Source organism: Hibiscus syriacus, unplaced genomic scaffold (genome assembly GCF_006381635.1).
Source record: "Hibiscus syriacus cultivar Baekdansim isolate YM2019G1 unplaced genomic scaffold, ASM638163v2 tig00001644_pilon, whole genome shotgun sequence".
NCBI lineage: Eukaryota > Viridiplantae > Streptophyta > Magnoliopsida > Malvales > Malvaceae > Hibiscus > Hibiscus syriacus.
Window position 1 is genome coordinate 3,819,869 of NW_024061878.1, and position 26,888 is coordinate 3,846,756.

Sequence of the window (26,888 nt, forward strand, 5' to 3'; positions counted from 1 at the left end):
GATAATGAGCTTGAATCTATCTCCTCTCACTACCAATTAGTATCAAGTGTTCGCCTTCTCGACTATCATAAGTGTTTCCTTCACTTGATTATCTCTTAGTGGTTTCAACCATCCGGAGGTAAATATTCCACTCTCCGTCAAGTTTACCTTTGGTGGCTTAATTGCTTCGAAAAACAATAAAAGAATAAACTTCACTTAGATTGTGTTTAGTGAGCTTGTTGATTCCGTAAACAACGTTCCTTCCAAACGATTCGAGTCTTTAGTTTATGGTAGCATATTGACCCATTTGTTTGTCAAAGCCAATATCAATGTTTCCTCTGATCCTCCGATTTCCTTATCCTTTTTCATTGATATAAAATCTCTTCGAAAATCGGGATGGGAAGAAGATTGAACCTCATGGAAACATAGAGAAAAACAACCTATTGGTTCTTCATCCGAAGAACCTCAGGACGACGATGTTTTGCATGATGTTGATGATCCGACAAATCATGTTCCTGACGATCCTCCTCGCGTCGGTGGTGAGGATTCAACAATGGATATGCGACATACTACCATTTAGTCTCACTTCTCTATTTCGGGGGCTCATGTCTCAGAGATCGCTTCTCGATAGTTGGCGATTAAGTCACACATCTCGGAGATGTCATCCCATCAACATACATTGCAGTCTATGTATATGGATTCGAGGCGTGACTATCACTCTAGGTTTGACACCTTGACCGATCGGATCGACTCGATGTCGAGTATAGGTGAGACTCTTGCTCGTGTCTTCTCGTCTTTCTGTACCTCGTCTTCATATGTCACTCCACCTCCTCCACCTTCGAATGATTGATCTCATGTTGTTCAGTTTGCTCAACTTATTCATCTCATGATTTTTAGCACTTTGATACTTTTGGATATTTGAATATTTTTCTTTTCGGGTTTATTATTTAGATGATTTTGTGCTTTTGGATGATTTTTCATACTTTATTTATGGATTTGAATGATTTGGATATTTATATGGTTTTATGGATATTTATGCTAGCTTGAATGATTTATGGTATTGATAATTGAGACATGTCTAATTTTAAGTTATAACCATGCTTATTGCTTAAAGAATATTTATCTTTATTGACTAACCCCATTTGGCTATTGATATTGACAGCTTATCTATATATTTATCTTTTTTTATCTTTTTGATTTAACAAAAACGGGGAGAAATGTTAGAGTAAGGGGGAGTAAGTCTTAAAAATCTTTAAAAAAATTCAAAGGTTTTGTTATTTCAAAAATGGGAGATTGTTGAACCATGCTTTGTATTTTGACACACCAAAAATGAATATTATTTTAAAGAAATTTTAAGGTTGTTTTATATTCGATTTTTCAATTTATTTTTGATAAAATTATTTTAATATTGAAATTATTTTTAAGGTCAAAAACTCTATTTTTACTCCTTACTATTCTTGAAAATTAAAGTCATATACTGGAATAATTTTAAAATAATTTTACAAAGGGTTTCATATTTTAATCGAGTCAAAAATTGATTTTAAGCCATGCAGTACCGATATCAGTATTGATACCATTGAGATAAAATAGGCAATAATATCAATACTCTGGATGAGAGTACCAATACTCCCTTTATAATTTTGACAAAGACGAATTCCAGTAGCATTTTTGGTACTGATACTGTGCGAGTATTGATACCAGTATCGATACTCTTACTAGAGTATCGATACTCCCCTCTTCCAACTGTCAAAATTTTTGTAATTAATTCAGGCAATATCGATACTCAAGGTGTCTAACCAGCATTTATTGCGGGAAACTTCATCCCAACTGCTCTATTAACTCCCACAACAACCCAAACGACTAGAATTGAATGGGAAGGTATAAAAACAAGATTTCAAGCCATATGTGAAGACAATAAATCAAAAAGAAAGCCAAAGCAACCACATTGAGCCAAAATCAAAATCAACATTCTTGAATATTCTTTTTGCTTTCAAAGAGCATTATTGTATTGATGTGTATTATTTTTGTTTAGTGTTCTTATTTGCTCTTGAATTGTGCAAACACTTTCCTTGTCAGGCTTTTCTAAGTTTTAAAATTTGTAATTTTTTCTTTGAGAGAGTATTCTCAAAATTTGGGATCTAATTCTTGAGGGAGTTGTAAGGTTACACCTTGTCCTCAAAGGTTGATACAAATTAGTGAATTTGTGAAAATTCTTACTGTGGATAGCTAAGGTAGAGGATGTAGACTTTTGTTTAGAAAGTCGAACCACACTAAAATTCTTGTGTTCAATTTCCTAATTTTCTTTCAAGCTTTCACCAAAATTTTTATTTAAAAATTCACTCCCCTCTTGATTATTTTATCCTCTTGATTGAATCAACAGGAAGAGATCGATCATTTTCATCGAGGGATCGATCCTTTTGGTGAAGGCTTCGATCCTTTTCCTCGAGGGGTTGATATTTTTGTGAAGGGATTCGATCATTTTACTAAGGGATCGATCCTTTGAGCAAAACATGCTTGAAAACTTGACTTTAAGGCACGAAGATGATCGAGTATATTTTTTAAAAGGTTCGACTAATTTGGAAAACATTTGGAATATATTTTTTAAGTTAGTTTAGATTTTTAAATTATATTTTGATAAAATTTTGACGAATTAGATTAATTACAAAATTAAATTTTACAATTTATATTTTTTAAAAGAAATATAAATTGGATTTAAAAGGCATTCAAATTGAGACTTAATGATAAATCACGCTGAACCGCTACTTTAGGGTAAACGATTATTCTATGGTTGACTAAAACAAGATTTAAACTAAAATTATGATCGAAACTAATTGTAATATTGATAAATTATAAAAATATATTTAAATAAATAATACATAAAATAGTAATGCTATGTGTAAAAAAAGGTAATACTAAAATAAAAGTTTCATATTTTTATATTTAATATTAAATTATTATTATAATAATTTTAAGGTTTTATTCTCTCTTTCCTTTTTTTCTTCTTTACAACTTGTGTCAATTTTATTGATCAATCCAATTTTTTTTCTTTAATTTTTTTAACCGGTGGCGGCACCAATTCTGATGCCGATTGTCGCCTGTCAGTTGTCTTTTTTCTTCTTCTTCTTCTTCTTTTTTTTAGTTTTTTTAATTAGAATTTGTGACATGTTCTCTACCTTTATGGCACGTTTATCTCTGCCTTTATGACACGTTTTTCTCTGCCTTTTGGTAACTTAAGGTTTTTTTGTTGTTGTTTTTGTTTATCTTCTTTCTCAGGATTGAATTTTACATCGCCACAACTGATCAAGATGACACTTATTTTGTTATCATGTTGATCTTCCTGCTTTAGACCCTCGGATTGATTTGGATAGTTTTATCACGTCGCTTAACTTTGATTTGTGATTTGTCGGTAGTTTTCAGTAGCTTCATCCTTTTTTGTGGTTCATTTACTAATGCAGTCAAATTTGTTTGTATCTTTATTTTGTTCAAGCATTGGTTAGATTTTTTAATCTTTTCTTTTTCTGATCCTTGTGTGATCTAGGTGGCTAGTTTTTGTGTCAATGGTTATAGGTAAATGTACTAATTATAATTTAGTTTATGGTTATGGTTATGCTTGTAAATCTTCATTGTAATTCTGGATATTTTATGGTTTTAATAAAACTAACAGCTTTCTATAAAAAAAATTTAAGGTTTAATATAAGGCTTGATTAGAAAATAAGTGCCTAAACTATACCGCTTTTCTCAAATAGTGTCCAAACTTTTTTTTCAATTCATCTAGGTGCCTAACAATACAAGCATTAACACTTTAGGCTTCCGACCGTAACGTCCGTTAAAAAACTCCGTTAAGTGACACGTGTTGTATTCTAATAATTTTGAGAATTTTATTTTTTTTAAATTAAAATTATCATTATACTTAAAAAATAACCCTAATTTCTCTTAAATTACAAAAAAGCCCTAAATTCCTAAAAATCCTAAATCCTAAGTTATCCTTACTGGCCACAGCTACCGACGTCGACACCGTCCTTTCATCTTCCTAGTTAGACGTCATGATCCTTGTCACTGATTGGTCGTCGAGACCGCATGGGGTTGCAATTTATAAGGTCAGAGTTTGTCGGGATACACACATTGATTGGTTCTTATTGCGGTGGCTTTTTATGGGGTTATTGGTTATTGGGTGAAGGTTTATTGACGACACAGGGCAACACGCGAAGTGAGTTTAGAGGCTGAAATTAGGGTTTTCAAAGTTTTGGGGGTTTAAAGTTTTTTTTTTTTTAAATTTGATTTTTTAAAGATAATAATATTTTTTAATTTTTAATTTAAATGTTGATGGTCAAAATACTTCAAAAAAGAGTAAGGACTAAAGTGATTATTTTGTCAACTTTTAGGGGCCTTTATGTCACACCTGAAAATTCTTAAGCTTTATTAAGTATTAATTTAATCAATTTAGGGACAAAATTGTAAGTTTTTGAAACTTGCAGCTTAGTTTTTAACCTGTGGGAAGTTTAGGAACTTAACCCTGAATTGTCCCATTTTCTGTTCTGAAGAAAATTTAAAAATGGGTCAAATTCGAATGTGCAAATAAAATTTTTAAAATTACTATAACGTGACTTGTGTCCTTTGAAGAGATGGTCGTTACGACCAAAACATTTAAAGTGATAACATTTGTAATGTTAGGCATCTGAATGAATTGAAAAAAGTTTGGACACTTTTGGTGCTTAAAAAATTATTTTGTTAAAAATAAGTGCCTAATGTTTTTTCAATTACACTTTTAAGTGTCTACCGTTAAAAAATCGTTAAGTGACATATGTCACGTTCTTATATATATTTTTTAAAAATATAAATATTATTTAAAAATATTTTTTAGAGAATATAAGCCTAACACATGTCATTTAAGATTTCTTTTTCAACAGTAGGAATCTAAAAGTGCAACGGAGAAAATATTAGGTATTTTTTAATGAAAATTCTTTAAGTACAAAAAGTCAATTTAAAGTATAGTTTAGGCACTTAAAAGTGTATAAAGCCTAAATATTAAAATAACCAAGAAAAGAAGGGGAAAAAAAAGAAAGAAAAGCACTCAGTAAGGAAAGAAGGAGAAGTCAAAGTCTGATGAAGAGTGAAATTGGATTGAATTGAAGAACTTTGAATTGAAAACGAGAGCGAGAGGGAGAGGGAGAGGGAGAGGGAGAGGAGAGAGGGTGGGCTTTTTTTAAAAAATTAAAATATAATAATATATTTTTTAAGTTTTTTAACTAAAATCTTTAAAATTATCAAAATACAATAAGTGTCATATAACAAAATTTTTTAATGATCATTATAGTTAGGACACTTAAAATGATAATATTTATAACGTTAGGTATCGAGATTAATGAAAAATAATTTAGATACCTAAATGAAAAAAAACAATATAATTTAAACACTTTTTTTATATTATTCTAATAAAGCTAATATCTAATGATTGAGTTATGTTTTTCTTTTAAAAAGTGATTTTTTTTTTGTTTCTTATAATACAATACAGCTTTAGATCAATCTAAGAGTAAGATAAAATAAATTAAATAGATTTGAATTGTATCAAAGTCTACTTGTAACAATGTCAAGTAACCAATTTTATGATTTTGTTGTTTTAACTTTTAAGAAATAAATTTAAATTCAATATAATATAAATTAGTACTATATCAATTTTATATAATTTAAAAAATTAAATATATTAAGATTATCAATAATGTACCAATGAACATATTGTTTCCTTTATTATATTGGTTCGTATTAATAGTGGTGAGTGTATAATTCAAGTTTTATTGATATTAAGAAAAATACATATGTAGTTTTTAATTTCTATTTTTTTCATAAAATATACTTCAAGTATATACGAGGAAATATATTTATATAAAAATATAAAATTTTAAAATTATTAGTAATCAGATTAAAAAACTTAATCAATTATTATATATATCTAATTACAAAAAAGTGAAAGAAACAATAAATTTAATTTAAAAATATTAAAATCTTGTATCAATGAGTTTCACTTAAATATTATTTATCATCTATATAGAAAATAATGAGCTCGGTGGAATCGTTGAATGTTGTTTCAAATCACAGTTAGAGGTGAGCAAAACTCAATTCGATTCGAAAAAATCAAATTTTTTGATTCGTTTTAACTCGAAAAGATTCAACTTTAATTGACTTTAAGTTTAATTTCATAAACTTTACTCGACTCGAAAAATTTTAAGTTCAAATCGAGTTGTGAAATGCAACTCGAATAACTCAAAAATTTTAGTATTTAGTGGATTTATTTTCAAGTTTGAGTCGAGTTATTAGACTTTGTATGATATATATATCACATATGAAAAAAATATGAAGAGATTTATTTGTATTGTATATATGGTTATAGAAAGTCACTTAAATTGGAATAAAATAATATTACAAATATTTATAATTAAATTTAAATAGAAACTCGAAAAATCTACTCGACTCGACTCGACTCAAATTTTATAAACTCGATTTGAATCGAAAAACTTTCAAGTCAACTCCGAGTTATAAAATATGAATCGTCAATTTGAATAATTTGAAATTTTTTTACTCGACCGATCGAATCTTACTCCTAATCACAATTTAGTATTGTGTCATCCGGTCTCAAGTTTGATCCTCTAAAAATCCATTTATATGTTGGATAAACTACACGACAGATCATTAATGTTTGAGATTATCTTTTTATTGAAGGTTTTTTTTTTATTGAAATTTTAAAAATGATAAATTGATCATTGATATTATTAATTTATAACAAAATGATCCATCGTCATTAATTGATGCAATGCTGATATAACACTTTAAATTTATTGACTTAACATTGACTAATCATGTGAAATACCAAATTGATCGGCTTTTGACTCTTCTCTCCCCCATCTCCCAAACCGATAGATCTCCCCCATCTCACTCTGACTCTATCATCGCAGCTCTCCTTTCTCCACTTCCTCTACCGATAACTTGCAGGAGCAATATTAAAGCCCATTGTTAAAAACCATCGATTCCAACAAATCTCTATGCAATACGAGAACCCATTGTAGGGTTGGGTAGGTGGAGATAAGGTAAACCAACCTTAAGATCAAGTATAGGATGAAGTATTTCAAACTTAGTTTATTAGATTTATAAGTCTTTGTTACATGTACAATTGTTACATGCTAAAGGTATTAAGTGGTGGATCTATAAATATTTTTTAGGGTGAACACATATACGTTAACAATATAAATTTTTTGAATGAAGTCGGCATAAATAAAATTTCAAGGTGTATACTCTCAATAAAATAGGTCATTAACCGAATAAAATTCATATTTCAAGATAGGAACGATAAAATTTCAGAATAGACACCATAAATAAAATAAATGATTAATCAAAGAAAAGTTAGATTTTAGAGTGGCACGTGCCACCCTAACCCTCAATGCATCAGCCACCGAAGACATTTCTTTAGCGATATCAAGTTGTTTACTACTTGAACCAACCCCATTAATAATTAGTTTTGTTTATGTACTTTTATTTATCATATATTTATTTTGGCGACATGAGACTATACTACTGATTGTATAATTATTTTTTACTTCAGATATATCTTATATGACTGGTACTTTGTTTAAATGATATTTATATAATTTTCTATATCATTTTATATATTATGGATTTTACTCAATGAACTTTAAATATTATATCATTTTATTGATAAATGAATATTTTATGAATAATTTATGTATTCAAAGAAGTTTTTGAAAATTTATGTGTTAAAGTATGTAACTTATTTGATTTGGTCGTAACGTCTGAGTCAAGTCTAAGAAGTTACAAGTTAATATCGCATTAATATGTAATTTGATTTCTTTTTGACTTAATATAAAAAAGTGTTCAAATTATACTTCTTTTCTCACTTAGGTTCCTAACATTACAAATGCTACCATTTTAAGTGCCTCCGTTTTAATGATCGTTAAAAAATTTTGTTAAGTGGCATGTGTCACGTTTAAAAAATTTTGAAAATTTTTATTTAAATAAAAAATTTAAAAATATAATTTCTTTTTTAAAAACCCAAAATTTTATAACATTTAAAATAAAAAAACCTAAAGCTTTGAAAATCTTAATTTCAATCTCTATATCCCACGTTGGTCACTGCCATTTGTCGTCATTTTTGTTGAAAATCCACCTAACGATAAAGAAGAACCCGACAAATTAATGCGACCTGGCGAAACTGACGACAAGGGCGACGACTATGGTCGTGGCTGACAAGGGAGATGATAAGGTTAGGGATAAAGATTTTAAGGTTGATTTTAAGAATTTTAGGAATTTAATTTTTTTTTAATTTTATAGGAATTAAGATTGTTTTTAAATATAATCATATTTTAAAGTTTTTTTAACGATAAATCTTTCAAAATTAGTAGAAAATAACACATGTCATTCAATGACAATTTTAATGGTCATTATGGTGAAGACACTTAAAATAATAATATATGTGACGTTAAATATTTGAATTGACTGAAAACTTTTATGCGGAGGAAGGGTATAATTTAAAAGTTTTTTATATTAAGTATTTCTTTTTCAATTTAAACATAGACTTGACAATATAATATCATCATATATTTGTGCTTTAATTTTTTTGAAACCATATTTGTGTTTTAATTAACATTTGTAAATACTGGTTAAAATAATAATATATTATTCGTTTTCTTAATATTTAAAACATTTATTTAATAAAATTAAAAAATATTATTTGTTTAATTAGAATATATTATTAAATTAAAAAAAATATTATTATTAATAACATAGTTATTAATATTACTAGAACTTTAACCAAGATGTATAATAAATATTTATAGAGTTTAAAGTTCTTTTCTCTACGAATTAAATATTGGATTTAATTTTAGGAGGTAAAAAATGGTAAAATTGACGATATAATGGTTTCAAAATAAATAATTCACGAGATAATTCATTGGAACGATTAATTGTTGAGATAGGGTGATTTCTACAGTCCCCATGTAGGTCGCCAAGTGCTCCGGGTGACGTAGGAGGTCGGCAAGGCATCCCTGCGAGCTGTGGTGAGATGCTGAAGCTTTGCATGCACCATGCACATCGGGGTAGGTCGCCATGCACGCCCAGCGACCTATAGGTCACCATGCAAGCACCGTGACATGCTAGGTCGCCATGCACGCCCGGCAACCAAGCCTTCACGCCTGCTCCCACTGTCCCCTGCCGCTGCATGCCTCTGCTCCCATGCAACTATCATAGTTGCATTATTGCAGCGTGAATTCAACTGTTGCATGCATCAATTATCGATGCATTATTGCAGCCTTCAATGCAGCCCCGTGATATCTGTTTAGGCTAAATATAATTGAAGCAGTCGGGTGGGTGAATTATATATTGGATGGGGTTAACACATAAAGCATAAAAGAAAGAAAGAGAGAAGAGAGAAAGGAAAGGAAGAAGAAGAAAGGGAGATAAGGCTCAGCATCGAGGTAAATTTCATTATTTAAATTAGTTTATTATTTTAAATTATTAGTTTGTTAGTTTAGGGTTTAGGGTAAAACAAAAATTTAGTTAATTAGTTTGTTAGTTTAAGTTATATCATACATAAATAAAAAATTATTTAATTAGTTTGTTTGATAGTTATATATATTAAAAAATAATTAATTAGTTTGTTTGTTAGTTATATCTAAAAATATTTAATTAGTTTGTGTTAGTTAAATAGTTAAGTTATATTTGTTTGTTGAATTTATATTATATAAAAAATTTAGTTAATTAGTTTATTAGTTTAAGTTATATTATAATTAAAAAGTAGTTTATTAGTTGAAGTTGTATAAAAGAATAGTTTATTAGTTGTTTAAGGGCAAAATTCACGTTTAAGTTATATTTTAAAAAGATTAGTTTGTTAGTTTATTAGTTTATTATATTATAAGTTATTATATAAATTTTTTTTGTTGTGTTGTAAATTTGTTAGTTAGTTAGTTTATATTAGATTATATTAAATGATTTTTTAAATATTGTTGTTTAATTTTTTTGTACAGATTCATTCGAATGGCTAACCAAATTACACTGCTGCGACTTGACAATGAACATATTTCTACTCATTTGGGAATAATGGTGTTATTCTTATTTAGTAAAATAAAATATTTGTTTAATGAATTATTATTATTAAATATTTGAATATTATTTTATGATTGTGATAAATTTTTTGAATTATTTAATTGAAGGAGGACGAGCAGCGAGGCCTTCATTATCGGCTAAATATTCTGCCCAAGCCACACCGATTGATAGAAGAAAACTTGCAACAGGCTAGATTTTACTATGTAGCATTTCTGCGAGAATACAAGTTGGTCCAAGTTTGATCAGTGCGTTGATTGAACGTTGGAGACCAGAAACGCATACATTTCATTTTCCGTGTGGAGAATGTACGATAACTCTGGAGGATGTGGCAATGCAACTCGGAACCCAAACAAATGGGATGCTGGTGGTGGTAATGAAAAATGAGTACAATAATGTGGAACAACTTTGCAGGGCGTTTCTTGAGAAAAACGCCAGTAACACCAGAGTGTAAAGGGTTGCATGTGAAGTTGTCATGGTTGAAGAATCAATTTCAGCTCCAACCAAATAGTACGGAACAAGAAATTATATATGCAACACAAGCATATATATTACAGCTGATTGGGGGAATTTTGATGCCGGATAAATTCGGTAATTTTGTTCACACTCAATATCTTCTATTTTAAGAAATTTTGTGAATACTAGGCAATATAGCTGGGGATCGGCGATATTGGCGTTCTTGTATCGTGAGATGTACAAGGCGTCATTAGTCGTGAATAATAATAATATAACAGAAATCGATGGATGTTTGATGCTTCTACAATCATGGGCTTGGCATAGACTTCCGTTTTTGACACCGATTCGTCAGACTGCGGTTGACTTTCCACTTGCCGGAAGGTAATATGAATTCTCTATTTTAATATAAATTATTAATTATAAATTATTTATTTTGATTTAAAATATTGAACAAAAATGACCATATTTTTGTTTTGATTAATATACATGGAGGCATAAAATTGAAGGCACGGGGTTGGTGCATAACATTATTAAAGAGTTTAGGCTGAAGATCGACATTAAGGGCAAAAATGATGTATATATATGTTATTATTAATTATTATTTAATTTAACTATATTATTTGATTTAAATCAATTTTATTGTTATTTAAATTTTACAGTTTAATTGGAAACCATACGTAGATGCAGAAAATATAGCGTGTGTGTCGCACGATGTTTTTGATGGGTGTCAATATTGGTGTGTTGTTACACCATTGATTAATTTTGCTTTTTTTGAGATCCAATTTGCGGATAGAGTGTTGAGGCCAACCTATTCCGCAGAGTCCATGGGATCATGACCTCCTCCACAAATTAGATGGTCGTCGTCAGGTGAATTGGGTTGAGACGCATGACCACCTTCACAAATTTGATGGTCGCCATAGAAAAAGGTGAATTGGGTTGAGAAACATGCAACCTACATTAATGTTTGGAACAATAGGGCTTCATTCTTTCCAACTCTTGAACCCATTCAAGACGATGACTTTAATTTTGAGACTTCGACTTACCTTGATTATTATTGGAATAATGAAAAGTCATTCTTGACAACAAGGGTAGAAAGGTTACAGTTTTTGAGGTTTAAGAAAAGATTTGGTAAAACCGAATACTCTCTATCGAGTGGGACTAGGAGTTCATCTCAACAACCTGAAGCGGAAATAACCCATGTGGATAATAGTGCACCACAACCGTTTGGCGATACGGGATCGTTGCATCACGCATTTGATGATTCTACTGTCCCGGCATAAGTACCAGAGTTTGTGCAGCCTGAGGCACTCATCTACTCTCCCATGTTTGAGTCGGTGTATGACTTTGACCAAATGACATCTATGATGTCAAATACCAGTATTTGTCAGTCAACGTTTGCAAGTGGGATGGAAGAGCAAACTGGTGGAATGGCAGAGCATAATGGTTGGAATATATTTACAACACCAGTTGAAATGCCCCCAATGAACCGCAACGACCACAACGCATTAGACGTTCGCCCCGACATTATTATTCAACAACACCCCAACATCGACAACAATTATAAACTCATTTGTTATTTGTTTTAAATTAAATATTTAAATTAGATTAGTATTTTATTTTGTAAACATAAGTTAATTTAGAATTTTTTAACCTTAACTTAAAAACTTAAATTTCAATTTAAAATAAACTTTAAGTTACATATGTTAAATATTATTAAAACTTAAATATTATAATATTAAATATGCATGTCTCCACGTGAAATGTAAAAAGAATAAATTTGACTATTTATAAATATATATTCGACTAGTTATAAATTCAACTATTTATAAATCCGATTTAAATTGAATAAATTCTATTTCAATATTTAATCATTATTAAATAATTATTAGTAATCATTATTAAATCATTAGTTTCAAATAATTATTATAATTTCATTATTACTAATCATTAGTATCAAATCATTAAATATTAATAATAAATTATTATTAGTAATCATTACTAAATCATATCATTTTTAAAAAAATAATTCTTTTAAATGATTTAAATATGTAAAAATTTGAATTTGCTAAAATTTAAATGGTTAATATTCGAATCTCTTTAAAAAAACTTGAATAGTCAGACGAAGATTTCAACTAGTCCACACTTGTAAAGATAAATAATTTTTTAAATCAAGATTGCTCAGTTTTGAAATTGAAGTCATATGTGAGCCTTTAATGCTCACCTACAGCTAGAAAGCTAAGTTTTGAATGAAAGCCACATGTTTTAGTGCAATAATTCAATTTAAATTATATTAAATTGAATAAATTTAACTATTTATAAATAATAATAATAAGATAAAATAAAAAAAAAAATAGAAATAATTCAATTAAAAATGAACTTAAATATTATTAAAAAAACATAAATTCTATTTAATAATTATTAGTTATAAAACATAAATTCAACTTCAATTCGAAGATTTAATAATTTAAGAACAAAAATTACATAAATTTCTTTGCAAACATATGTTCATTATTACAAAATCAAATATATAAATACATAGAAATACATATATGATTACTAATGATGAGGCCTATATTATGGTAAATTAGGACATTTGTTTTTTAAATGGTCTTCACCCCTACATAATCCACATCTCTTTGGTTGACCTCTCTCTCTAGCATGAAAATCCATACTGGTATGAATATGACTGGACTCAGGTCGACCCTTTAGACTTCTACGAAGCATTGGATTTGGCAGCCATTCGTCATGATCCTTTTGGGCCAATATGATTCATTTGGGATCTGCCAGAATGCATAACTGTAGACATTTAATATCTTATGTAGGTGAAAGCATTCATCAACATATGTCTATGTGCTTATACCAGCATACATACATACAGCGACTGCATGAGCACATGGATATTTCCATGCATGAAAACGACCACAATCATACCATTTATGTCGTAAATCAACTCTAAATGTTTGGTCTTCTCCTACGACGTTACAACGTATGTATGACATAACAAAAGTATGACCAACTCGGTCGAAATTATGAACAACCTTGATGTTGCCAATTGCTCATTTGCTTCTATTGCTTCCATCATCATAAAATACCTTCAAATTCTCCAATCTCTTATCAAATTTTGGTCGGCGTAGTTTGTATCCTGTTTTATAATATATTGTGTTAAACCGCAATTACAAAACCACATAAAAATGTATAAATATTGAAAATAAAACTTACCCATGCTGACTATCTCGCTACGAATGTGTGCGTTATGAAAACTGGTCAATACTATTCTTACCAATATGACAGATACAAAATGTCGGATATGCATACGGAGGTATCCAACGACTTCCTCGTCGTTCAATTGCCGCCAAAATACCAATTCCTTTATCGAATATCAAGCAAACTCCATCTTCACGAACGACATATTGACGTAGATTAGTCATAAAGAAATCCCAGGCATCTATTATCTCTCCCTCAACAATGGCAAATGCAATTGGGAAGATATTTTCGCTCACCATCTTACGCAACTGCCATCAAGAGTATCGAATATCAAGCAAACTCCATCTTCACGAACGACATATTGACGTAGATGAGTCATAAAGAAATCCCAGGCATCTATTATCTCTCCCTCAACAATGGCAAATGCAATTGGGAAGATATTTCGCTCACCATCTTACGCAACTGCCATCAAGAGTACATGCCTATATTGACCATACAACCACGTACCATCTATTTGGATCATACGTTTGCAAAATGGAAATCCTTCAATACATGCCTTGAATGCCCAAAAAAGTCTATGAATATTTTTTTCCTGACACAAGTTGACCTTCTTCGTAAGATGCGGGCATGGTTTGAGACTTCACTATGGTTCTTGGGATAAATCGTTTCATTGCTTGTAGCAAATGTGGTAGATCATTATACGATGTATCCCAATCTCCATACGTTAACTTCATTGCCTTCATCTTCATATTCCACACCTTGCCATATTTTACTTGATATCCAAATTGGCTTCGAATAGATGCAGCTAACACTGAACAAAAGATCCTTGGATCCTTTTAAACCATTGCCTTCACGTATTTGCATATTACATCGGAGTCCAATAGTCAGTGGTCTTGTTCGATGGAGTTTCGCAAACATGTGTGAGGACCATTGTACCTTGTGATGACCCAAGCATCGTGCCTTTGAATTTTCGACACTCTGATCTTGCACTTTGGGCCATATTTAACACAGTTCGCGTATAAGGTTTTCTGGTTGGACTCTGCAACATGGACATCAACATGGAATTTGATGCAGTATTATTTAATCGCCAACGTAGCTTCATTTTTTTCCTTTGTATTGCACCCCAACTAAAAATTCACCAGAATTTTCGAATGATTCAGCCATTTGGTACGGAGGTAAATATGGCATGTCTGGGAATTCAGGTGCCCTCATCACATCATAATATATCTCGTACATGTGAGGAGTAGCTTCATACGGTTTCAGAACTTCATCAATGCCCAAGTCAATTGCACCTCCACCGAAAAAATTATCATCGTCGCCCAAAACGGGTTCTTCAGTTTCTTTATCTTCGCTTGAATCATCATGAATTTCTCCTCATCGATTTTCAGCATCAATATCAACAGTCAATTCCGAATGGTGTATGTTTCTCGTCTCATACTCTGCTGCTGCAAATGTCCCTCTGACTTCATTTCCACTTTCCAATAGTGCCATAAAATTGTTCTAGAACCTGTATGTCGGGTACTCAAACTCACTATCGAAAGCCATTTAAGATGGATTTCGAGTCACATCTCTTGATGACCCAGGAACATCACATATGTTACGCACATCAACAAATAACTCAATAACTGCTATAATGGTTGACTCATGTAATCCAATCATGGTTCAAATATCAGCATTCTTCAAATGGTACTGCAGCATATCTGACTGGGTTGGGACATATCATAAACTTGTACCTCAAACCATCAACTGCAGCTCAAATTTTTCTTTCTATCTTCTGCTTCATTTCTACAAATGTGATGTCTTTTTTGAACATCATATTTATTGGTCTTTCAGACTGAAAAACAACTCCGACCTCATTTTTCATAATCTGTTCATTATAATGGACAATCGTGAAAAAATTATTGCTCATTTTCTCTACAATTAAAAAAAATATAAATTTAGATTAAAAAAATTAGATAAGATAATTTCATAAATCCTTAAATAAATAAATATAATATATTATTATATTAACGATAAAATAAATTATGTTATTTAACTTGATTGATTGATTACTAATATTATTAATAATGATTTAATAATTATTGTTAATCTAATGATTTTATATTTAATGATTTAGTAATAATATGATTTAGTAATGATTACTAATAATTATTTATTATATAAATATTTAATGATTTGGATTTAATAGTAATTATTTAGTAATGATTACTAATAATAATGATTAGTTTGATAATATTTTTTATTTTTTTTAAATATCAAACAAATTTGTTAATTAATTGTTATAAATTTTAAGATTATATTCGATTCAATTTTTACTCCTTACTAATTTACACATAATCTAATATAAATTAAACAAATATTTTTTAAGCAACAATAAATATTTTTAAACACAATATTTTTTTTTAAAAGGGAATAAATTAAACAAATTAATTTTATATAACCTAATATAAACTAACTAACTAACTAATTTACACATACACAACAACAAAAAATGGACAACAAAAAATAACAAATTACCCGCGTATTTATGCCTTCTTCATTTCATTTCCTTTCCTTTCTTTTTTTCTTTCTTCGAATCAATTTCTACGTGGGAAAAAGTTGTAGAATATGCTCTGTACGTGTAAACAAAATATTTTTTAAAACAACAATAAATTAAACAAATTAATTTTATATAATATAACATATTATAATATAACTTAAACTAATAAACTATTTCTTTATTATAATATAACTTAGTTAAAATAACAAACTAACCAACCAATTAAACATTAATTAACTTTTTTATAATATAACTTTAACATCAACAGACAACCTAATATACGTTTAAACACACTAACAAATTAATTAAATTTTTTTACATATAATAACTTAAACTAAGAAACTAATTAACTAATTTTTTATATAATATAATAAATAACTTAAACTAACAAACTAATATAATATAACTTAAACTAACAAACTAATAATTTATACTAACAAACTAATTAACTAAAAATGTTTTACTCTAAACCCTAAACTAACAAACTAATCATTTCATATAATAAACTAATTTAAATATTAAAAATTACCTCACGATCTCTATGTTGAGCCTTATCTCCCTCTCTTCTTCTTCCTTTCCTTTCTTCTCCCTTTCTTTCTTTCTTATGCTTCTACCCTAAACCCCCCATATCCAATATATAACTCACCCGGTTCATTGTAGCAATTATTTGAGCGTTGAAGGCTGCAATACAACAATAATTTTTGCATGCAACAGCTGAATTCACGCTGCAATAATGTAGCTATGATAGCTGCATGGGAGCAGAGGCATACAACGGCAGGGGACAGTGGGAGCAGGCGAGCAGGCGTAAAGGCTTGGTCGTCGGGCGTGCATGGCGACCTAGCATGTCGCGGGGCTTGCATGATGACCTATCTCAGTAATTAATCCTTCTAATGCATTATCTCGTGAATTATTTATTTTAAATCATTATCTCGTCAATTTGCCGATAAAAAATAAGTCATTGAGAGTTTTAATATTCAACGATTAATAACGATCGATGACGATCAATAATAAAATTTTAGCGAATTCTAGGATGAGAGTTCTTAAATTTTTCTTTAAAGAATATAAAAACATGAATGAATTAAAAATTTAAATATTAAATTAATGTTTTATTTAAAATTTAAAACATAAATTCAAGTAATATTTTAGGGTAAAAACATGTTAGTACCTAAACTATTAATTTTGATCTGTTTTAGTATCTAAACTTTTAATTTTTTCAAAATCATACCTAAAGTTTAATTTTTATTTATTTTAGTATCATTGTTCAAAATTTAACGTTATTATTTTAAAAAAAATTGAAATTTAGGTATTAAAACGAATAAAACTAATAATTTAAGTACTAAACGAGTATTTTTAACGGTAAGATACTAAAATGAAATAAAAACTAAACTTTATGTATAATTTTAAAATTTTTGAAAGTTTAGGTACTTAAACAATCAAAATTGATAATTTAGGTACTAAAGCATAGTTTACCCTATTTTTTTATTAAGGTGTCGTGTTATGGTTCAATAACCAAAACATAATAAATTAATACTACTATAAATAAATTTTTAAATTGATAAGTAAAATACTACATATAAAAAATAAAAAATAATTACATTCTCACAAAACAGATGGCGTTAAAAAAAAAATGGAAAGAGCGAATTTATCGACTCCGGTGGACATTTGATTCGTAGAGATAGAAAAATAGGTTTCTCCCACATCGGTGTTGCAGTCACCATTCGCCACCGTCTTTATTTTAAAAATATTTAAAAATAGCTTCATTCATTTTTTTATTTTTATATTTATAGATAGAAATGTTATTTTTATCCCCCACCCCCAAACACATGCACACACAAATATTAATTAAAGAAAAGAAAAGTAGGGCCACATTGCTCTCCGCCACTTTCTTTTCGAAGAATCCCTGAAGGAGAACTCAGTTCAAAAAGCCCAGAAGAGAAAAGCAAAGAATTAGGCTTTAGAAGCTTGATTATTTGCTCATATTATGGGATCTGCTTCGATTGATCCCGCTCTTTTGGATGATATCATATGTCGTTTATTGGAGTTTAAGCACGCGAAGCCAGGGAAGCAAGTGCAGCTGATGGAAGCCGAGATCCGTCAGCTTTGCACCGTTGCAAGAGAAATCTTTCTTCAACAGCCTAATCTTCTTGAATTGAAGCTCCCATCAAGATCTGTGGTACGATTTAGTTTCATTTTTTTAATTGAAACTTGATCGAAATTCATGTTTTGGGTTTATGGATATTTGGTTTATAGCTTCGGGTGTTCGGATTTTGTTTAAGGAAAGTTGAAAACATTGAAGAATTTATTTGCTTTTTAGGAATTTGATGGATAATGGAAAACTTGAGATTTTTTTCATTGCATTTTTTTGATGCTGTATGCCCTTATCCATAGGAGCTGCATTGAGGATTTGCCTAAATTCCATTAATTAATAATGGAAAACTTGAGATTTTCATTGCATTTTTTTTGATGCTGTATGTCCTTATCCATAGGAGCTGCATTGAATGATTTTGCCTAAATTCCATTAATTTAATATTGATGTTTATGTCTTCGTTCTTGGTATGATTGATTCTTATCCTGAATTTTTGTTTGAAATTGTGGTCTATGGATTAGCTCTGCTATGCTTTCACCTAACTTAGATGAGATTGATGGTATGTGAAATTTAACCGTCTTGATGAATGCTTCTTTTAGATTTTTATAGCCTTTTAATGCTTGAGGGGAGGGCTGGGGCTAAAATGCAGATAGAAGGATGCTTAAATTGGTTTACGGCTTGTCTTTATCTTACTTGATGATGCGTCTGCTGGAAAGTCAGCTATGGTAGATGGATTGGGAAAGCATGATATATATTAACCATCAAGGATGCTTTTAGATTTATTAGTGCCTTTTAACATGATGGGATAGGGAAGATTGTATAAATGATAGCCACATAATTAGTAAGGAGCCATAGCATTAAGGAAGTCTTCAGTATGAATAAAAGGGTAAACGTTCAAAAAAGGGACCTAACCTTTTTATGTTGCTCAATTATGGGTCTACCTTTCAAAACAGTCGAATAAGGGCCTAATGTTTTGAATTTGCTCAAATAAGGGCATGACGTTTCAAAAAACCAAATAAGAGCCTAAATTGTTTATTTGAGTAAATTTGAAAATGTTATGTCCTTATCGATTATTTTCAAAGCTTAGGCTCTTTTTCATCCCTTTTGAAAGCTTATCCCTTATTTGAACAATTAAAAGGTTAGGCCCTTACTTGAGTATTTAATCAAATAAAGAAGACAAAAGAATTGCATTATTTAGAAATGTCTCTTACACTTGGACAAACATTCTGTATACTGTATAACAGAAATGATGTGAAAGTTATGTTATCATCGATGTTCATTGATGGAATCAAATGGAGGTTTAAGAAGATCGTTGCAAACAAAAATGATATTTGTCTAATTTTATGGGTTGATTAGATGATAAAATCGATGATCAGATTCTCTTTTTCAGGAGGATAGAACAGATTAATCATTAATATATACCCTTTAAATGAGTTAAATTGACTACATAGAAGTAAACATCTTAGTTTATTACCTTTCCTTTACACTCTATATTTGGAGATTGCAAGTCTATGTAATGATAGGAATATGTCCCTCACAAGCTTTAGATTTTTTGTTTGGTCTCTTGCATTTCATCTCTCTTTGTTATGCATGGGGCGTTTATGATGGCTTCCACTGGAAAGTAATGTTGAGTGCTTGATTGACCGAATTCAAAGTTCTTATATCTTGAAAGCTAAATAAGATTTTTATGAAAATCCAGTAATGAATTCTATATACCATTGTGAGTTTGACAGATTCCCTACAAGTACCTATAGGACAAAATGACTGCTCATCTTTTTTATTTCAATACAACTTTTGAAGGATATTACCAAAAGCAGATGATATAATACTTTTTGTTTTTACTTGGTGGTTCCATCATGAAGAGATAGGGTTAAGTAGCCTAAAGATGTATAGGAAATATGCTGCCTATAGTCCTGCAGCTTAGGGTGTAATTGAACTAACTTCACTTCAATTTATGTGGAGGTGGCATCAATATCAAGATGTTAAAGTGAAGAAACTAGAATGCAAGTGTAATGTCCGATATGCTACTCTGAACATCAGTTCTTAGTTATATCTTCCTAACTCTGAGAATTGGCTCTAAATTCCTTCTTCAGGGGACATTCATGGGCAGTATGCTGATCTTCTGCGGCTTTTTGAATATGGAGGCTTTCCTCCTAATGCTAATTATTTATTCCTCGGGGACTATGTTGATCGTGGCAAGCAGAGTCTAGAAACAATATGCCTTTTGCTGGCCTATAAGATCAAATATCCTGAGAACTTCTTCTTTTGAGAGGGAATCATGAATGTGCTTCTATTAATCGGATTTATGGGTTTTACGATGAATGCAAACGAAGGTTCAATGTGAGACTTTGGAAAACCTTTACTGATTGTTTTAACTGTCTTCCGGGGCTGCTCTTATAGATGACAAAATATTGTGCATGCATGGTGGACTTTCCCCTGATCTAAAACAATTGGATCAAATTAGGAGTATAGCCGACCGACTGATGTTCCCGATTCTGGTTTGCTTTGTGATTTACTTTGGTCAGATCCTGGTAGGGATATCAAAGGCTGGGGTATGAATGATAGAGGAGTCTCATTCACCTATGGCTCTGATAGAGTATCTGACTTCTTAATGAAAATGATATGGACCTTGTTTGCCGTGCCCATCAGGTTAGGGGTGTTTACTCTTTCCTTCATTCTTTATGCATCGAGTAAGCTTAGTAGATAGCTGACGCTACTGCTTCATTCAGGTTGTTGAAGATGGATACGAGTTCTTTGCCGACAGACAGCTCGTACTATATTTTCCGCCCCAACTATTGTGGTGAATTTGATAATGCCGGTGCGATGATGAGTGTCGATGAAAGCCTAATGTGTTCATTCCAAATTCTTAAGCCCGCATAAAAAGGTCCAAGTTCATTTGAGGGACTTAATGGACTTGTCCGTTCCTATGTAGAATTGCGGATGTAAGTTAAATCTACCACTTTTATTTAAACAACTGTTTACCCTAATACTCGAAAGCTCGCGAGCTTAAAATTTTCAAGCTCGACTCGAAATCAAATATTGAAGTTTGGCTTGAGCTTGAAAAAAATTGAACTTGAAACATTCAGACTTAGCTCGATTTAAAGTTCAAGCTCGAGCTTGGTTCAAGTTTGAACTTCGAACCTGAACATTATGTACATGAATCTCTAGTCTTATATTATTATATATTAAGTACATGAACATTAAGTACATGAATCTTCTAGTCTTATATTATATATTGTTGCAGTCCCACTTGTGATTTAAGAAGAAAGTTCAAAGATTAGGTCATGTTGGTGTTGGGAGTTCCTTGAAGATGCTGACCATATCCTCTCCCATGTCAAGGGTACGCCTTATCTGTTTAAACTATTTATAGCCATATGAAATCAGAAGATAAGACATGATTGACATATGGAACCTTTGATTTTTTTCCCCTTTTACCGAAATCCTATAATAGAAAAAATTTTCCGTCGTCTTAGGGTTTGTTTTTTAACTAAAAATGGTGCCAATTGTGTGTTTAATGTCAGCGCATGAACCCTGTAATGGACGCCTAGCAGAGCAAGTGACAAAGCAAACCATGTTACGCTTTCGTCATTTCCTTCTAAAGGGTGGATCACTTAACGTAAGGGATTTAAATGGCTGTTTGTGATCGCGATAGCACTCGTGATATAGCGGTAGCAGTGCCTTCCGTGACCGTTATTATGTGACCGTGATACACGTAATCTCCGCAATAGCGTTTTTTATGTCTGTAATCGTGATAAACACGACGCGACAAAAAACGTGACCGCGACCGCTATTTAAATCCTTGCTTAACATTTCATTTCTATTTTCAAGTGTCGCTTTGCATGCGACCGAAACCCCAAACCTTTCTCGATATTACATTCAACACACAAGTGGTAAATAGGTTTTACTTTATCAAAATACTTTTCACTATAATTCCATTATTATTTTTTAAATTAACACTTTTTTATGTAAGATAAAAACGCATTACGTGAAAAATATTTTTGATTGTGTCCTATAAAATGTACCTCTACTTGTACAACATGTACTATACGTATCAAAGACATAATTGTATGTTAACATTAACACCAATAATGTCAAAGAATAATCACGTGCGATATGAAGATTATATTTTATTCAAAAACTATATTAACTTTACGTTCAATCACGTAATTGTATTAAAAAACACATAATTGTATTAAAAAATAGATATAATTGTTTGAACATAAACACGTGAAAGGAGAGTTAAATATATATATATATATTATATATAAAAACATCTATAATACGTGTTAAAGGCACGTAATTGTATGAACATAAACATGAATTATATTAATAGTAATAAATTGTATATATAAAATTATGTTCAATCACTTAATAAATACATATTTATAAGAGTATTTTTGGTTATATTTATAAAATTATATTTAATACTTAAAAATTAATATCTAAACATATAAAATTTAAAATTGTTATGAACTTCTCAAATTTTTATTTCAAATATAAATAATTTAAATACTTAAGTATAACTTTTAAAATATTTATAAAATTTTCAAATTTTGTTTAATATAAATATTTTGAATACTTAAATAAACTTTTAAAAATACAGATACGATAAATATAAATTTTAAATATATTTTTATAAATTTAAATATAATCTTAATTCTGTTTAGAGAATAAAGGAATAAAAAACTTTAAGAAAAGACGGAAAAATACTTTTAGTAGATCTAGATTTATATTTAAAAATTTTGAGGAGATAAAGATTTGAGTAGTTTGGCGACCAAATGAGATTAACCAAATTTTTGCTCAATATTTTCATATACCTGTATATAATCTTTCAAACGTTTTAAATATTTATATATATTTCAAAATACAATTATTAAATGATTAAATATAAAATTAATAAAAATAAATATATGATCAACCAGTCAGATGAGTCAGATGTGTTTAATATGATTGTTCAGTATTTTTGAAATACTTTATATATAATCTTTGAAAAGTACAATTATTGATCGATTAAATAAAACTAATATACAATTTTATGTACCTCAAGCATTTACTTTTTAAAAAGATTTTCTTATATTTGAACTTTTTTTAAATTTATGTGACGTCATTAGAAAGCAAATCAGAATCAAAATGATAATAATAATAATAATAAATGTTATTTAGATAAAAAGCCTGATAAATAATCAATCATAAATTTTACTAAAAAAATGTATACATCTGAGGGAAATATGGAAATATATAAAATTTTAACGTTGTACCCTTAATCTATGCATACAAAAACACCTATGAAATTTAGATGTATTTTTTATTTGATCATTTGATCTGAAGAACCTTGCCTATGTCTTGGTCAAATGAAGGCTTAAACATGAACATCATGCCAAAAAGCCTAGAACTTCAAAGAAAATTGGAAGTCGAAATGGCTAGGTGGGTGTCCTTAAATCCACCACCACAACACTAACATTGTCGGTACTATGCCTAGCGAAGGCCAGCTTTGTGAGCAACATGGAGGCGTCAGTGCCGTGATTGATGATAAGGATAATTTTTTTTGACGATGATGTAAGCAGAGGGAGCACTCATCCTGCTAATTACATTCCTAGTCATAACATTATAAATAATATAAAACAGATGAGAAGGTTTTATAGATTTTAATTTAATTAATCTAGATGCTCGATTCGTCCGGGGGGCTTCATTCGAGTTTAGATCCAATAAAAGTTGCAGTGTGGATCAGTGAGACCCAAAGAAGAAACCAACCAATTGGAGGCTCATCTCAAGCCCAATGGACAACAGCTGCATGCAGAAAAAAAGAGAGATTGATATTGGTTTTTGGCAGTTAAAATAATCAGATAGTGGGGGATTAACTATTGAAAACTAAAAAGAAATTAAACACGAAATAGGGGAGATGACACGATCAGATATCAGGGAAAACTGAGAGAAAAAGAGGGAGAGAACCAGAAGAAACAGAGAGAACACGAAACGAAGAAAAGCATTTTGAAATAAAAGTATACTAGCTATCAGTAATTTTACAAGTGCAAAAAGTGCCAAAGGAGATACTATTGTAATCTTACAATTGAAAAACAAATAACGCAATAAAGGTATGTTTTTCGAGGAATTATTCTTCAATCTCTTTGTTTTCCAGTTCATTTTTTATGTATGTGTTGTGGTTTAAAACTAAAATGAGAGAGATTAGGACTTACCCAGACTGACCGAACGCCATTTGTATCTTGTTAATTCCATTTATTCTATGTGTTGGTTCCATTGTCATGGAAAAGATGAGATTTAATTTAGCAAACCAGAATAAAATTAAAAGGAAGAATTTAGTGTTTACCTAGGAGTTGGTCGCTGGAGTTGAAGCCATCGGGATGGAGAGACTCGAGCGATAGAGAGTAACGTGGTCGTTTGGCTTCGGTTGAAGTCCAGTAGCGGTCGGGTTTAGTGTGGTCGCCGTTAGGGGGCTGACAGGTGTTATGGTGGCTGAGGTTTCAAGCGTGGGTGAGTGAAGAGAATGGAAAGGGCATGAGGGGTCTCGATTAAGATTAGCAGAGGGATTGGGCCAGGGTCTTGGCCATTAGTGAGAGAGAATATCGAGAAGAGAGGGAGAGAGTAATTTAGTATATGCGGCTGAGGGTTAATCAAATGTGGGTTAAGATTTTCATTTAAAATATTATATGTTAAAGCAAAAACGACAGTGTTGCAATGGTACAAAGTGCTAACCTTGTGATCGGACGTTAAAACAACGGGGATGCCGTTACGACACAAAACAGCTCTGGAATCACCGCAGTTAGAAACACAATCTTATCCGGCGTTACAACGTCAACAACGCGGTTAGATCCAACGGCATCGCACTCCGAGAATGTAACTCGCACCGGCATTAGCTCCTTCGGCCTTCATACGCTCATTCAACTTAATCACTTCCCTATCCATGCGCCTGAAGCTACGCTCCATCGCTCCTTTCCACTCTTCGTCTTCACGCTCTAACTCTTCTTTTTATCAGTTCATGCAAACGCTCTATGCACCTTATCGCCACCTAATAAACAGTAACTAAAAATATTTCAATTTCTTTTAAAAAAAATACTAGTATTTATTTTCATTTCTAATTTTTTTAGATACATACGTGAGAGCAACCGTGGCCGTCGTAGACGCCAAAATAGTGAAAGCCAACGGCGGCTGAGTCCTGGCCTTCGCAGTGAAACGAAGGATGAACAACGACGGCGTCTTCCATGTATCTTCGACGTCCACAAATAGAAGCAAAGCCGAATTTAGGATACGACACTGAATCGATTGCGATTGCAGGCATTAAAAGCGATGAACTCGTGTGACTTTTAACTAGCTTTTCATTTTTCTTTTCTACATCCGAGCCGGAAGAATTACCTCCATCGTTTTCACGGTCTAGAGCATACGCGGCCACGCAAGCTTGGATCTTGTGGCGTTTCTGGCTATTCTCAGGAGCGAAACCAACGAATTTAAACCTTCTAAACGCCATTCTACGTCTCCTGGCTTGACGTGAAATGGGTGCGCACGGTGGTGCTGATGCTTTGCCTTCGCTCATAATTCCGCAGCAGATATCCGGCATCACCTCCAACAACAACAACTAAAACCACACCAAACTACTAACATGAAAGTTTAGCCTTTTTTGTTAAAAAAATTAGTACAAAACGGAATGGAAAGCAGAGGTAGAAGGAAGTGGGAAGGAAAAAGGAGTGACGCGTGGTTTATACGAATTATGGGAAGAATATGACGACACGTGTGTAATATTTGAGGTAAGACGTGGTGAAGGTAGTACAGTGCATGTAAGCGTAGTGTTTGAGATGCAGGGCACGGGTTTGTTTACATTTGGCGCATGCATGCAATAAAATGCCCTTTCTTCTTTCCATTTTCATGGTTGTTTGGAAATGGCTTATATATCTAAAAGGTACAAACGAATATCTTTGGTTACAGTTTGATGCCTAACGTTTTTGCCGTTCCCATTTGGTACCTAATATTTTATTCCGTAACTCAGTTTGGGTAAGGCCATGATAGACTGTTATTTTCGGCCGTTAGGTGACATGTGTCACAAAATGGTAATTTTAAAAATTTTATTTAAAATTAAAAAATAAAAATTATATATATATATATTTAAAAAGAAAACACAAATTTTGAAACAAACTCTAAACTTTGAAAACCTTCATTTAACCCCAAAACCCATGTCAACCGCCGTCTTTTACCATCAATGAAACTCCACCTGACCTCCCTTCCCCTCGACAACCAAAACCGCCATAAAATCGTGACCGATCGACGACCGATTGATGACAAATCAACGTTTTATGCCCCGCGATCGCACGCGATTACGACGGCCAATCAACCGTTGATCGATTATGATTTCATGGGGGTTTTGGTCGTCGAGGGGAGGTCGGGTGGAGCTTTGTCGACGATAAAAGGCGGCGATCAACGTGGTTTAGGGGTTGAAATAAAAGTTTCAAAGTTTTGGGGTTATTTCAAAATTTGTGTTTTCTTCTTAAATATATATATATATATATATATATA

At 31.1% G+C, this 26,888-nt stretch overlaps 2 pseudogenes; one reads left to right on the forward strand and one right to left on the reverse strand.

The window, feature by feature from the left end:
* The first annotated feature begins 2,063 nt into the window (after window positions 1–2,063).
* Window positions 2,064–21,352, forward strand: LOC120129369 (annotated as a pseudogene).
* A 2,740-nt stretch (window positions 21,353–24,092) lies between these two features.
* LOC120130150 lies at window positions 24,093–25,938 on the reverse strand (annotated as a pseudogene).
* Window positions 25,939–26,888: the final 950 nt, after the last annotated feature.